Raw genomic sequence first — 15,006 nt, 5'->3', positions numbered from 1 at the left:
CTGAACTGCGCCTAAAGCTGATCCTACTGCACCGACAGGCAGAGAAGGAACAAGCGGAACAGCGACTCTAGGCCGAGAGGGAACAAGCTGCACAGCGACTCCAGGCCGAGAGGGAAAGTGCTGAACGGCAACACCAGCTGGAGCTGGCTAAACTTCAGCAGCAGAACCGGTCTGCTGGACCCGCAGAACGCGAAGGTGAGCGAGTCCACAGAATCCCCCTGGATATGAACAAGGATTCTGACATAGACACTTTCCTACAGGGGTTTGAGAGGACTTGTCGGCAGTATGGGGTGCCCCGTGAGCAGTGGGCAAGATACCTCACCCCAGGGCTGAGAGGCAAGGCCCTGGAGGCGTTTGTGAGTCTCCCCCAGGAGGAAGAAACAGACTTTGAGGCAATTAAGAAAGCCATCATTGCACGATACCACCTCACGCCAGAGGTGTATCGAAAACGTTTCAGGACAGTGCAGCGAGGTCCTAATGACAGCTACCTGGATCATGCTTGCACCCTGCGCACTGCCTTCCAGCATTGGCTAAAAGGACTGTCAGTTAAAACCTTGGATGCCCTGCAGGAGCTGATGATAAAAGACCAGTTCCTACACACCTGTCCTGTTGAGGTCCGGCTGTTTGTGCTGGATCGAGAACCAAAGACAGTGGATGAGGCTGCGGAAATGGCCGATGCCTACACCGCCCATAGAGCACCTGAGTCCCGGAGGACTACTACGCCCAGCTGGAGAGGAGAACAGATTGCTAAACCTGTTTCACCCAGCACCCAGAGGAGGCAAGCACCGCTCTCTCCTGGATTCAAGCAACCTGACACTAGGAAATGCTTTGTATGTGACAGGGTGGGTCATATCAGCACGACTTGCCCAGAGAGGAAGAGGGAGGCCCCAAAATCCAGTGAGGCCTCAAACCCCAGTGAAGTCCCAACGGCTTTGTGTGCTACCAGGAATGCTACTGGCTATGCAGAGAATCTGCAGCTTGTCACGGTTGGGGGTAAAATTGCCACTGGGCTGAGGGACACTGGAGCAGAAGTGACTCTCATACATCCCCAGCTCGTGAACCCGGAGCAGTACATACCTGGGAAAATGATTGCTGTCCGAGGAATTGGGGGTGTCACCCCAGCCATACCCACCGCCTTGGTCCACCTGAATTGGGGGGCCGGCAGCGGATTGAAAGAAGTTGGGGTAACCGACAAAATCCCCACCAACGTTTTGCTGGGTACAGACCTGGGACGGTTAGTGGCCCGGTATGAGCCTACTCCAAACCCTGTGGGGCCTGCATCCCCAGCAGACGTTCAGGACTCTTGCAAGGTACTGTTGGATAATGCTGTGCAAATGGGGAGTGCTGGCGAGGCCCCAGGGGCTATGGACTGTTTGCTAGGAGCCAGCCCTAGTGATTCTCCAGTGCCTAGGCCTGGAGTGGGACATGTTGATCCGGAGAATGCAGAAACTGATGATGTCCTTTATGACGCATGGACTATCGAGGCGATCGATGCAAGAACTAGTGATGCTACTTGTGAAGTGCTGGGTAGCACTGGGTATAATGCAGCAGATAATGTTGATGTGGAATGTAATGTTCTAAATGTCATTATGTGTAAGATGGATAATGCTGATGTCATATGTGTTGTGCTACAGAATGCTGTGTGTCAGGTGGACACTCCGTCGGCTGCAGGAGTAACCAGCCGGGCTCGCTGGGCTGCAGCAGATGAATTGCCCACTGAAGGGGCAGACGGCACCAGGCCAGATCTTTCCCCTTCAGATGTTTTTAAGACCAAATGTGATGTGATTCATGATGTGTATAATGTGGGCACTCCCTCAGCTGCAGTGGTAACCCGCAGCGCTAGCGGGTCTACAGCAGAGGGACTGTCCACCGAAGTGGCAAATGTTGCTGGGTCAGCCACATCCAACTCGGAACCTGGCCCGGAGGGCCCAGGAGCCTCTCCATCTGCAGCCTTCCTGGAATGTGTTACAGGCAGCACTGAGCTCTCTGGGGCTGTTCGATTTGACAGCAGCCTGGAAGAGCTCAGGGGGCTAGCTAGCAGGTCACCAGCTGGGAGGGGCGGGCTGAGAGGGTCCTGGGAAGTTATTCCCTCTGAGCTGTCCGAAGTGGAGGAGACAGACCGGCAGATAATCGTTCCCCAAAGGGACCGAGAGATAGGTCCTGCCACTATAGAGAGTGCGTGTAGCGACTGTGGGGACCCTTCCCCAGCTGCAGCACTGTCTTTATGGTCACGAATTCACGGTCGTCACTGACCCGCATTCCCCTGGTTGGTTACGTCAGGTTGCCAAGGGCAACGACACATTGCAGCAACCTGACCTAGCTTTCCAGTCGTGTAGCTTGGAGCTAACTGACAGGTGGGGAACCCTCCTGAGGATGCTAAAAGGGTTACCCCACCCGGCCAGGCCGTCAATGTAGGCTTTGGCAGGATGATTCTTTAGAATCACCTGCCAGCGCTATCCGGAAGGGGAGCAATCATGGGAATGCTGATGGACTGTCCCGTCAAGCAGAACCAACAATGTAGGTGCTGACAGGATAATCTGGGAAGATCATCTGCCTTGCACCAAGTTAACGGCGGAGGTGTGGAGATATATTGAGGTGCTGATGATATTAAGGATAACAGGAACATATTCTTTCATTTTTTTCTGCCAGAAGGGAGCAGGTTACCTTGAGTTGCTTGGGGCAAGGAAATGGGTGATTGTCTTGACCATATGAGGTGCTTTGAGTCTGTATGCAGTTCCTCTGAGAGTGCTAATGGGATTATCTGCCTGGCTTTTGAACTCAGGAGACGGCCCATTGTCTCAATACACAAAGCAAGAGGACCAGAGCCTGGAGACTAACACAAGAACGTTTGAAATGTACATGACAGGCTATTAGAAATGGGTGAAGTCCTGTTGATACCATTTTTACCTGTGGAAATTAAATCATTAGTGGAGGTGCAAAACTATACCTGTAAATTACATCTAATAAAACGGAGACAGGAAAAAGCCTTAATCAAGTTTTCACCTGGAGTTGAAAGACTCACTTCACAATCTTTTATGTATAGACTTTTACCTGGAAATGGAATATGTCTGAGATTTAATTAAAACCTAGTTCCTCCCCTCCCCAAGGAAGTTGCAGCCTCCAGGCGTAGCTCAGAGTATAAAAAGCAGAGGCAAATGCCTAGTGACCATCTTCTCTCGGAGGTAGCGAATAGCTAGGGAGGATTGCGACTCCCGTCAAACAACGTTCTAACCTAAGCTGGTAACGTTCTTTTTTCCCCCGTTTATTTTTACGCAAATATCCGTGTGTGTTATCTTTGTAACCTCTTATTTTTGTAACTTTTATCTTGTAACATTTTTACTTTGTTTTTTGTAATCTTTTTGTATATATTAAGTTCTGCATTGTTCTATGTTTTTCTAGAATATTAAATTATTATTTAATAAGTTTGACTTCTGCCGTACTAAACTAACACTCATAGCCTAGAAGAGACTGAAGTGTAACCGTGTATAAGTTCATGCCTAATTGTACGCTTGAGCAACACTACCGTATGAAATTGTAATTGCATTGTGTGTGGGGGCGTTTGTCATACGTTGGCCTAAGCGCGCAGCTGACCCAACGTACGAACAACGCCAGTGCGAGTAGCGACAGCAGAGTGGCTAACAGTATCGTTCGGAACGACTGTTAGTGGGTCTTTGCTTCACGACAGTGTAAGATTGCAACTGTGTGTGTGTGTGGGTGCGTGGCGTTCCCGTATTTGGCCTAAGCGCAAAGCTGACCCAAATACGAAAACGCGGAGTGCGCGCTGAGGACTCGACAGCAGAGTGGAAGTGTCTAGCGAACCGCTAGTGGTGGCAGTGAGAGGTGTTCTGAGGGGTCCCAGCCTTGTTTTAGCTTGACTAAGGCTGCTTCCCCTCTCAATCTGGTCAAACCCGCAGTCGGGAACCGTATACGCAGGCGTGCCGCGGGCCGGTTCCTGACAGGCTTAGGCTACAAAAAGGTTTCCAAAGCCTTGAACATCCCACGGAGAACTGTTCAAGCGATCATTCAGAAACGGAAGGAGTGTGGCACAACTGTAAACCTACCAAGACAAGGCTGTCCACCTAAACTCACAGGCCGAACAAGGAGAGCGCTGATCAAAAATGCAGTCAAGAGGCCCATGGTGACTCTGGACGAGCTGCAGAGATCTACAGCTCAGGTGGGGGAATCTGTCTATAGGACAACTATTAGTCGTGCACTGCACAAAGTTGGCCTTTATGGAAGAGTGGCAAGAAGAAAGCCATTGTTAACAGAAAAGCATAAGTGGTCCCATTTGCAGTTTGCCACAAGCCATGTGGGGGACACAGCAAACATTGAAGAAGGTGCTCTGGTCAGATGAGACTAAAATGGAACTTTTTGGCCAAAATGCAAAACGCTATGTGTGGCGGAAAACTAACACTGCACATCACTCTGAACACACCATCCCCACTGTCAAATATGGTGATGGCAGCATTATGCTCTGGGGGTGCTTCTCTTCAGCAGGGACAGGGAAGCTGGTCATAGTTGATGGGAAGATGGATGGAGCCAAATACAGGGCAATCTTGGAAGAAAACATCTTGAAGTCTTCAAAAGACTTGAGACTGGGGCAGAGGTTCACCTTCCAGCAGGACAATGACCCTAAACATAAAGCCAGGGCAACAATGGAATGGTTTAAAACAAAACATATCTATGTGTTTGAATGGCCCAGGCAAAGTTCAGATCTAAATCCAATCGAGAATCTGTGGCAAAATCTGAAAACTGCTGTTCACAAACGCTGTCCATCTAATCTGGCTGAGCTGGAGCTGTTTTGCAAAGAAGAATGGGCAAGGATTTCAGTCCCTAGATGTGCAAAGCTGGTAGAGACAAACCCTAAAAGACTGGCAGCTGTAATTGCAGCAAAAGGTGGTTCTACAAAGTATTTATAGTAATAATTACGCACACCCCACTTTGCAGTTTTTTTTTTTTTTTAAATGTTTGGAATCATGTATGATTTTCGTTCCACTTCTCACGTGTACACCACTTTGCATTGGTCTTTCACGTGGAATTCCATTAAAATTGATTCATGTTTGCGGCAGTAATATGACAAAATGTGGAAAACTTCAAGGGGGCCGAATACTTTTGTAAACCACTATATGTATTTCTATGGCTGCGTTCACACATAAAAAGTGTATATTTCCGATCCAGTCCTGTCAGTTTTATATTAGTTTTCTATGGGTGTGATCACACATAAAAGGTGCACATTTCTGGTCCAGTCAGGTAAAACTGATAGAAAATGGATGCAAAATTGGCAGGACCGGACATGTACAGATTTATGTGTGAACCAAGCCTAACTAAACCGAGAAAGCACTAAGTATAAGAAATGACTGCCTCAGTTATCCAGGACCAGAGGTTACCAGGGATGTGCTTCGCTGGTAACATTTGGAGCTTCTTTCCTTTAACTTTCCTTAAAATGGTGGTCACAGACAAAAAAGAATGGACTTCCTTTAAAGTAAAGTAAAGTGTGGGAATCAGTTTAAAAAAAGCCAGATACTTACCTAAGAAGAGGGAAGTCTCTGGGTCCTATAGAGCCTTTCTTATCCTCTCCCGGTCCCCTCGTTACAGTGGCAGCTCCTCCGTTTGAATTGGCCACCGCGGGGGCAGGCGGCTCCAAACTCCGCACGCGCAATTGTGTGAGAGAGGGCGAGTGCGCAGTATGGAGCGGCCCATCTTCGGGAGAACTCTGTTCCAGAAGACTTCCGAAGCCTCCCGGCAAAGACAACAGTATTTAACCAAATTGCCAGCGCTGAATGAGGACCGTGAGAGGAGAGGGAAGGCTCTATAGGGCACAGAACCTTCCCTGGGCATTTGTCTTTTTTGAAAAAAAAAAATGATTCCCATTGACTTTAAACATTATTGTATAAACATTATAGGTTCGAGAAGAACAATTTTATAGCAAAACTGCAGTCTATTTTCTCAAAAATACTTCCAAAAATCATTTAATTTTAACTAAACGCCAACACCCCTACCTATCTTAACCATGTTTCCTCCGATTGTCTAAATCCTCTGCTTTGATGGTCTCAGGACCTTACCCTCTGAATAGACTGCATAGGTCCTCCAAGCATCAGTGATCATGGTAATCTAATGTTGCCTCTCATAACGAAGAATGGAAGGGAGGTTGAGTGGCAAGCTGGTCCCCTTCTCCACCAAACCTGGCAGGGAAGACATGGAGTAATTGTGAGCACTCTAGGTCAATAAAAAGAAATGACTGCAGGCATCTTAAGTCTCTGGGAGGATGCAGCACCCCTCCTTGAGTGGTTTGAGTGATCATAGGTGGGGATTAGTAGGGGCCCTTCTAAATGGTAAGCCTCAGACACATGCTAGATAATCATTAACAGATAAAGCTGAGAATGTAGCATACCAGTGCCCCCAGTATTTAGAGATTATGACACATCAGTGCATGACATGCAACAATACATGCTTTGTAAATGCCGCTTGCTCATATACCACCTACGGCTTCTTTTATCCTTTCTATAGTATAATACACATTGTTCTGCAACAGGATGTGTGTGAAGCTTTAGACCTAAAACCCACTAGGAGCGCTTTTATAAGCGCTTTGTGATCTGAAAAGCTCTTGCTAATGGGTGTGATCCCACTTGAGTGATGTGATTTCATAAAAATCCCCCATAGCATTGCATTAACAAGAATTTTTTCAAATCTTTAGCGCTTAGAAAAGGCTTCTATTGGGTTTGAGCCCTTAAGATGGCTTAACTAATGTCTAGAAAGGTGAACTCTACTGGCCATTCAAGCAAGTCACTGCCAGCATGAATGAGGATATTTCCTATCATTACCCCTAAAGTATAAACTAAGGACGAAAAAAAAAATAAAACAAAACAAATACAATAGCTATGAGTATTTTTTTTTTAAGTGTTTTATTGAGATTTCACATCTTTAAACCAAAATGTTAATAACAGCATCACACACATGAAATGAGAATTGCAGAATTACAAAACTCCCATCCTGTCCCAAAACCTCAACTCCTCCTCTTTATTCCCTCTACCCCCTCCCCCGATCACTTCTTGCTCTCCCCAAAGCAACGGCCTGTCAAACAAGTCCAGCAGGTCATCCAACACAGATGTCCCTCCTACATAGAGGCAATGGGGGGGGGATCTCACTTTCAATCGTCCCAAAGAGCCAGAGAGATCAGCTTTTGCGTACCCGGGCGTATATTTAAATGGGGTGACCAACTGCTGTAGTTCAGCTGTTGTCATTGTAGCTAAAAGGAAGGGTTTCCACCTCGGGGAAAAAACCTTTGTTCCCTTCTGCTTATTTATGCTAGAATCCAATTTTCACCATCATCAAGTGTCTCAATTCCTCTTGTAGGTCAAAGAGAGATGGTTGCGTGTGATATATACATCTATTGTAAATGGTTTTCCTGAAAGTTTGGGCAACCTTGTTAATCGTCTTGATTTTCCTGTATAAATCGTTAGTTGTTACGATTAATATAAATGTCAGTTAAATATATCCTGTATCAGACACACACAGTGATATTTGAGAAGTAAAATGAAGTTTATTGGATTTAACAGAAAGTGTGCAATAATTGTTTAACATGTTTTAGTTCCTGGACGTAGTTTCTACGTCCAGGAACCATGCGCGCACCCGCGGCTGATCACGCGCGTGCACCCGGCCCGCAGTTCGTTAGCCAGGCAATCAGTGAATCGGGCTATGGTGCCCGATCACCGATTCCTCTCCCCCACTAAAAAAGCGACGGCTTCTCTCGGAAGCTGCGCTTTTTCTGGCTGTAGCGTCCCCCATGCGTCCCTCTAAGCGTATGTTACACTTAGAGTGACGTCATGTAAACAAACTCATGGCCGCCATCTTGTGGCCAAACAGTAATACTACAACTAAAACTAAAAAAAAAAAAAATCAACACACATTTACATTATAACACTATTGTTTACATCTCACCCTCCCAAAACCACCCAAATAAAATGTTTAACCACTTCCGGATTCTCGGAGCGTATATACACGCCCCTGAATCCTGAAGTGTATTCCATGGAAACGGCATGTCAGTTCCCGGAGGGTGTCTCCGTGAACACCCTGCGAGCCGATCGGCGGCTCGCAGGGTAAATGTAAACACACGGGGAAGACCTTCCCCGGTGTTTACATGTATACGGCGCTGCTGCACAGCAGCGCCGTAGAGGAGATCGGTGATCCCCGGCCTCTGATTGGCCGGGGATCACCGGCATCTGATAGGCTAAAGCCTATCCCATCAGGCGCAGGCCGCTCACAGGGGGAGGGAGAGGGAGGGAAGGGGAAGGAGGCCAGGAAGCGCTGCGGAGGGGGGCTTTGAAGAGCCCCCCCCCCCGCAAGCGCAAGCAGCCGGCGGCGATCAGACCCCCCCAGCAGGACATCCCCCTAGTGGGGAAAAAAGGTAGGAAGTCTGATCGGCCTGGCTGCTAGCTGATCGGTGCTGCGGGCTGGAGAGCCCACGCAGCACCGATCAGCACAAAATAGCGTGGTAGGGAAGTGGTTAATATAAAAAATTAAAAAAAAAAAACATTACAATAAAAAAAAACAACATGTAAATATTTACCTAAGGGTCTAAACTTTTTAAATATCAATGTGAAGATGAAATATTTCTATTTTTTTTTATTTTAAACTTGTAAATAGTGATAGATGCAAAACGGAAAAAATGCACTTTTATTTCCAAATAAAATATTGTCGCCATACATTGTGATAGGGACATAATTTTAACGGTGTAATAACCGGGACATATGGGAAAATGCAATACGTGAGTTTTAATTATGGAGGCATGTATTATTTTAAAACTATAATGGCTGAAAACTGAGAAATAATGATTTTTTTTCCATTTTTTTCTTATTCTTCCTGTTAAAATGCATTTACAGTAAAGTGGCTCTTAGCAAAATGTACCCCCCAAAGAAAGCCTAATTGGTGGCGGAAAAAACAAGATATAGATCAGTTCATTGTGATAAGTAGTGATAAAGTTATAAGCTAATGAATGGGAGGTGAACATTTCTCAAGTGAAAACGACGGAACGCGAATGGGTTAAATAAAATTAGGCGGATGCATAAATTTGGGCACTGTTGTCATTTTATTGATTCTAAGACCTTTAGAACTAATTATTGGAGCTCAAATTGGTTTGGTAAGCTCAGTGACCTCTGACCTACATACACAGGTGAATACAATCATGAGAAAGGGTATTTAGGCCTCTTTCACAGAGGGACGTTGAGTTTGATGCGACGTTAAAGTCGCACAACGTGTCCCTAACGCAGCGCATCTCGGTTTTGAAATTGGACGTTATTTTGCACTGCGTTGTGTCTCTTGGTGCGCCGTTTTTGTCACATACTAATGGAACAAAAACGGTGCATGCGTTACAAAAAAAAAAAAAACATTACTGAGCATGTGCAACACACAACGCAGCAAATGTATTGCTAAACACACAGCATATGCAGCACTTTCTAAATATTGCTACACTTTACACACAAGGCAACGTGTGCACTGTGAATGTCGCACAGACTTTGTATTGCTGTGCGTTAGTCTGCGTTCTTGTTTTATAACGAGCGACTTTAACGTCCCACTGTGAAAGAGGCCTTAAGGGGGTGAATTGTAAGTTTCCCTCCTCTTAATTTTCTCTGAAATGTAGCAACATGGGGGTCTCAAAACAACTCTCAAATGACCTGTAGACAATGATTGCTCACCATCATGGTTTAGGGGAATGATACAGAAAGCTGTCTCAGAGATTTCCACAATTAGGAACATATTGAGGAAATGGAAGACCACAGGCTCAGTTCAAGTTAAGTCTCGAAGTGGCAGACCAAGAAAAATCTCGGATAAAAAGAAGCAGTGAATAATAAGAACAGTCATAGTCAACCCACAGATCAGCACCAAATACCTACAGCATCATCTTGCTGCAGATGGAGTCACTGTGCATCATTCAACCATTCCGCGCACTTAACACAAGGAGATGCTGTATGCAAGAGTGATGCAGAGGAAGCCTTTTCTCCGCCCATAGCACAAACAGAACTGCTTGAGGTATGCTAAAGCACATTTGGACAAGCCAACTTCATTTTGGAATAAGGTGCTGTGGACTGATGAAACTAAAATTGAGTTATTTGGGCATAACAAGGGGCATTATGCATGGAGGAAAAAAAAACAGCATTCCAGGAAAAACACTTGCTAGCTACAGTAAAATATGGTGGTGGTTCCATCATGCTGTGGGGCTGTGTGGCCAGTGCAGGGACTGGGAATCTTGTCAAAGTTGAGGGATGCATGGATTCCACTCAATATCAGCAGATTCTGGAGACTAATGTCCAGGAATCATTGAAAAAGCTGAAGCTGAGTCGGAGCTGGATCTTTCAACAAGACAACGACCTCTAAACACTGCTCATAATCCACTAAGGCATTCACACAGAGGAACAAGTACAACGTTCTGGAATGGCTATCTCAGTCCCCACACCTGAACATAATTGAAAATCTGTGGTGTGAGTTAAAGAGAGCTGTCCATGCTCGAAAGCCATCAAACCTGAATGAACTAGAGATGTTTTGTAAAGAGGAATGGTCCAAAATACCTTCAGCCAGAATCCAGACTCTAATTGGAACCTACAGGAAGCGTCTAGAGCAGGCTTTCTCAACCAGGGTTCCCTGGAACCCCATATTTCCTTGAGTACTCTGCAAGGGTTCCTTGGCATTTTCCCACATCGTGGGGATGTATAATGGAGCTCACTATAATAGGTGGTACTGTAACAAGAAGCACTAAATTAGGGGCTTAGGAGGCAGTATAATGAGTTGCAGTGTAATAGGGGTAGTGAAATAAACAGCCACACATACTTTTAAAGACCATGCCTCCTGCAAAATAAATGCGGGGGTTCCTAGAGATCAAAAAGCTATTTGCAGGGTTCCTCCAGGGTAAAAAGGTTGAGAAAGGCTGGTCTAGAGGCTGTAATTTCTGCAAAAGGAGGATCTACTAAATATTGATTTCATTTCTTTTTTGTGGTGGCCAAATTTATGCACCTGCCTAATTTTTAAACAATTATTGTGCACTTTCTGGAAATCCAATAAAATTCATTTCACTTCTAAAACATCATGGTGTGTGTCTGCTATATGATATGATATATTTAACTGACATTTTTTTATTGTAACAACCAACGATTTATACAGGAAAATCATGACAATTAACAAGGTTGCACAAACTTTTGCATCCCACTGTAGCATTGTATCAGTGCTGCCAATAATTATTTATACCCCTGGCAAATTTTGACTTTAAGTTACTTTTATTCAACCACCAAGTAATTTTTTGATGGGAAATTACATGAGTCTCTTTCCAAAAGATAAAACTATGCACAAGAGGCAATATTGTGGAAAAAACAAAACATTTCTCAGCTTTTATTTAAATTTGAGCAAAAAGTGTCCAGTCCAAAATTATTCACAAACTGTTAGAGTCTGTGGGGAAATCCAAAGTTCTATACCATTCCAAGTAGTTCAGGCTGTTCTAAAGCATCCTAATCACCCTGATTGATAACAGCCATTTTAATCAATTCAACAGGTGAAAAACCGCAGCTCTCTGCGTTTGGTTTGCGGACAGTCACGGCTAAGACAAAGGAGCTCAGCGAGTACCTGCGGCTGCGCATTGTGGCTGCTCACAAGTCAGGAAAGGGCTACAAGGCTATTTCTAAATGTTTTCCCGTTCCAGTGGCTACAGTGCAAAGTATTATTACAAAATACAAGATATTCTGCACTGTGGAAAATCTCAGAGGATGTGGTCGAAAGCCAAAAGTGATGCCTGTGCTCGCCAGGAGGATAGTGAGAGAGGAGATAAAGAATCCAAGGATCACCACCAAGGCTATCCTGGTAAATCTGGGCTCTGCTGGTGGCTATGCCTCAAGGCACACAATCCAAAGGACACTGAACACTGCTGGGTTCAACGGATGCAAACCAAAGAGGATGCTACTTCTCCAGATAAGGCAAACAAAAGCTCACTTTGCCTTTGCAAATGCTCATCTGGACAAAGAAGATGACATCTGGTCTTCTGTGTTATGCTCAGATAAAACAAAAATTGAATTGTTTGGTCACAATGATGTTGCCTACATTTGTCATAAAAAAGGAGAAGCCTTCAACCCAAAGAACACCATTCCCACTGTCAAACATGGTGGTGGGAACCATTTGCTTTGGGGGTGTTTTTCAGCCAATGGACCAGGGAATCTAATCACAGTAAAAAAGGCACCATGAGAGAAAAGCAATATATGAGGATTCTCAAAGACAACATCAGGCAGTCTGCAGAGAAACTTGGCATTGGGCACCAGTGGACATTTTAGCAGGACAGTGACCCAAAACACACAGCAAAAGTGGTGAAGAAATGTTTAGCAGACATTAATGTTTTGGAGTGGCTCAGCTAGAGTCCTGGCTTGAATCAAATTGAGAATCTGTGGAGGGAGCTAAAAGATCAGGGTGATGGCAAGAAGACCCTCCAACTTGAAAGATTTGGCGCTCATTGCTAAAGATGAATGGGCAAAAATACCTGTGGAGACATGCAAAAAGCTGGTCTGCAATTATAGAAAGCGATTGATTGCTGGAATAGCCAATAAAGGCTTTTTTATTGATTATTGAGTAGGGTATGAATAATTTTGGACTGGACACTTTTTTGCTCAAATATAACTAAAAGCTGAGAAATGTTTTTTTTTTCTCACAATAATGCCTCTTATCTTTTGGGAGACACTCATGTCATTTCCGATCAAAAAATTACATGGTGGCTGAATAAAAGTAACTTAAAGTCAAAATTTGTCAGGGGTATGAATATATATATATATATATATATATATATATATATATATATTTATTTTCATGACTATGAACATTGTAGATTCACACTGAAGGCATCGAAACTATGAATTAACACATGTGGAAGTATAGTACATAACCAAAAAGTGTGAAACAACTGAAAATATGTCATATTCTAGGTTCTTCAAAGTAGCCACCTTTTGCTTTGATTACTGCTTTGCACACTCTTGGCATTCTCTTGATGAGCTTCAAGAGGTAGTCACCTGAAATAGTTTTCACTTCACAGGTGTGCCCTGTCAGGTTTAATAAGTGGGATTTCTTGCCTTATAAATGGGGTTGGGCTCATCAGTTGCATTGTGGAGAAGTCAGGTGGATAAACAGCTGATAGTCCTACTTAAGACTGTTAGAATTTGTATTATGGCAAGAAAAAAGCAGCTAAGTAAAGAAAAATGAGTGGCCATCATTACTTTAAGAAATGAAAGTCAGTCAGTCCGAAAAATTGGGAAAACTTTGAAAGTGGCCCCAAGTGCAGTCTCAAAAACCATCAAACGCTACAAAGAAACTGGCTCACATGCGGACCGCCCCAGGAAAGGAAGACCAAGAGTCACCTCTGCTGAGGAGGATAAGTTCATCCGAGTCACCAGCCTTAGAAATTGCAGATTAACAGCAGCTCAGATTAGAGACTAGGTCAATGCTCCAGAGTTCTAGCAGCAGACATCTCTAGAACAACTGTTAAGAGGAGACTGTGTGAATCAGGCCTTCATGGTAGAATATCTGCTAGGAAGCCACGGCTAAGGACAGGCAACAAGCAGAAGAGACTTGTTTGGGGCAAAGAACACAAGGAATGGACATTAGACCAGTGGAAATCTGTGCTTTGGTCTGATGAGTCCAAATTTGAGATTTTTGGTTCCAACCATCGTGTCTTTGTGCGATGCAGAAAATGTGAACGGATCGTCTCTACATGCCTGTTTCCCACCGTGAAGCATGGAGGAGGTGTGATGGTGCTTTGCTGGTGACACTGTTGGGGATTTATTCAAAATTGAAAGCATACTGAAGCAGCATGGCTAACACAGCATCTTGCAGCGGCATGCTATTCCATCTGGTTTGCGTTTAGTTGGACCATCATTTATTTTTCAACAGGACAATGACCCCAAACACAGGGCTATTTGACCAGGAAGGAGAGTGATGGGGTGCTGCGCCTCCAGATGACCTGGCCTCCACAGTCACCAGACCTGAACCCAATCGAGATGGTTTGGGGTGAGCTGGACCGCAGAGTGAAGGCAAAAAGGCCAAGTGCTAAGCATCTCTGGGAACTCCTTCAAGACTGTTGGAATATCATTTTAGGTGACTACCTCTTGAAGCTCATCAAGAGAATGCCAAGAATGTGCAAAGCAGTAATCAAAGCAAAAGGTGGCTACTTTGAAGAACCTAGAATATGACATATTTTCAGTTGTTTTACACTTTTTGGTTATGTACTATACTTCCACATGTGATAATTCATAGATTAGATGCCTTTAGTGTGAATCTACAATGTTCAGTCATGAAAATAAAGAAAACTCTTTGAATGAGAAGGTGTGTCCAATTTTTGGTCTGTACCGTGTGTGTGTGTGTGTGTGTGTGTGTGTGTGTGTGTGTGTGTGTGTGTGTGTGTGTGTGTGTGTGTGTGTGTGTGTGTGTGTGTGTGTGTGTGTGTGTGTGTGTGTGTGTGTATCTCAGGGGGTAACTTTACAAGTAATAGCACAGGTCAGTGGGTACAGGGGAAACAGAGGGCAACAAGCTCCAGGGAGACTTGCATAACACTCATACAGCAAACAAAATGTAAAAAAGTACAGGTCTGGGTAAGTGCATGTGTGGATAGTGCAGACAGGTCTGCTGAATACCCATAGGCAGTAGTGTTGGTTTTCAAACAGGGGCACCTCAAGTTCAACCCCAACTTATATCATTCAAGGGGAATCTTGAAACCATTAGGGGAACATTTACCTATTGCACCTTTTTCATGGAAGGTCTGAACCAGGTTTGTGGTTGACAGACAACACCTTGATGTACAACATTCTCAATCGGTTCAAAACAGATCTGCAGGTAATGCATGTGTAGAATAAGGGCCCGTTTCCACTGTCGCGAATCCGCATGCGTTGCCCGCATGCGGATTCGCACAGTCAGTACAAGTGGATGGGACTGTTTCCACTTGTGCGTTTCCCCGCACGTTTTTCTGTGCAGAAAAAATCTGCAGGGTAGGGG

General features: G+C 44.7%; 1 protein-coding gene across 2 annotated transcripts in view; it reads right to left on the bottom strand.

The window, feature by feature from the left end:
- Positions 1 to 15,006, bottom strand: part of CREB1 (cAMP responsive element binding protein 1) — a 223,028-nt gene that overhangs the window by 70,172 nt on the left and 137,850 nt on the right. The window contains exon 2 of one of the 2 annotated variants that reach the window (XM_068244972.1): positions 6,063 to 6,182. The exons of the other annotated variant lie outside the window; for it this stretch is intronic. The gene's annotated coding sequence lies outside the window, so the exon portion shown is untranslated. The remainder of the gene's footprint in view (positions 1 to 6,062; positions 6,183 to 15,006) is intronic. 2 annotated transcript variants of the gene reach the window in all.

Source organism: Hyperolius riggenbachi, chromosome 7 (assembly GCF_040937935.1).
Source record: "Hyperolius riggenbachi isolate aHypRig1 chromosome 7, aHypRig1.pri, whole genome shotgun sequence".
NCBI classification, from domain to species: domain Eukaryota; kingdom Metazoa; phylum Chordata; class Amphibia; order Anura; family Hyperoliidae; genus Hyperolius; species Hyperolius riggenbachi.
This window is presented reverse-complemented; position numbering and strand designations above follow the sequence as displayed.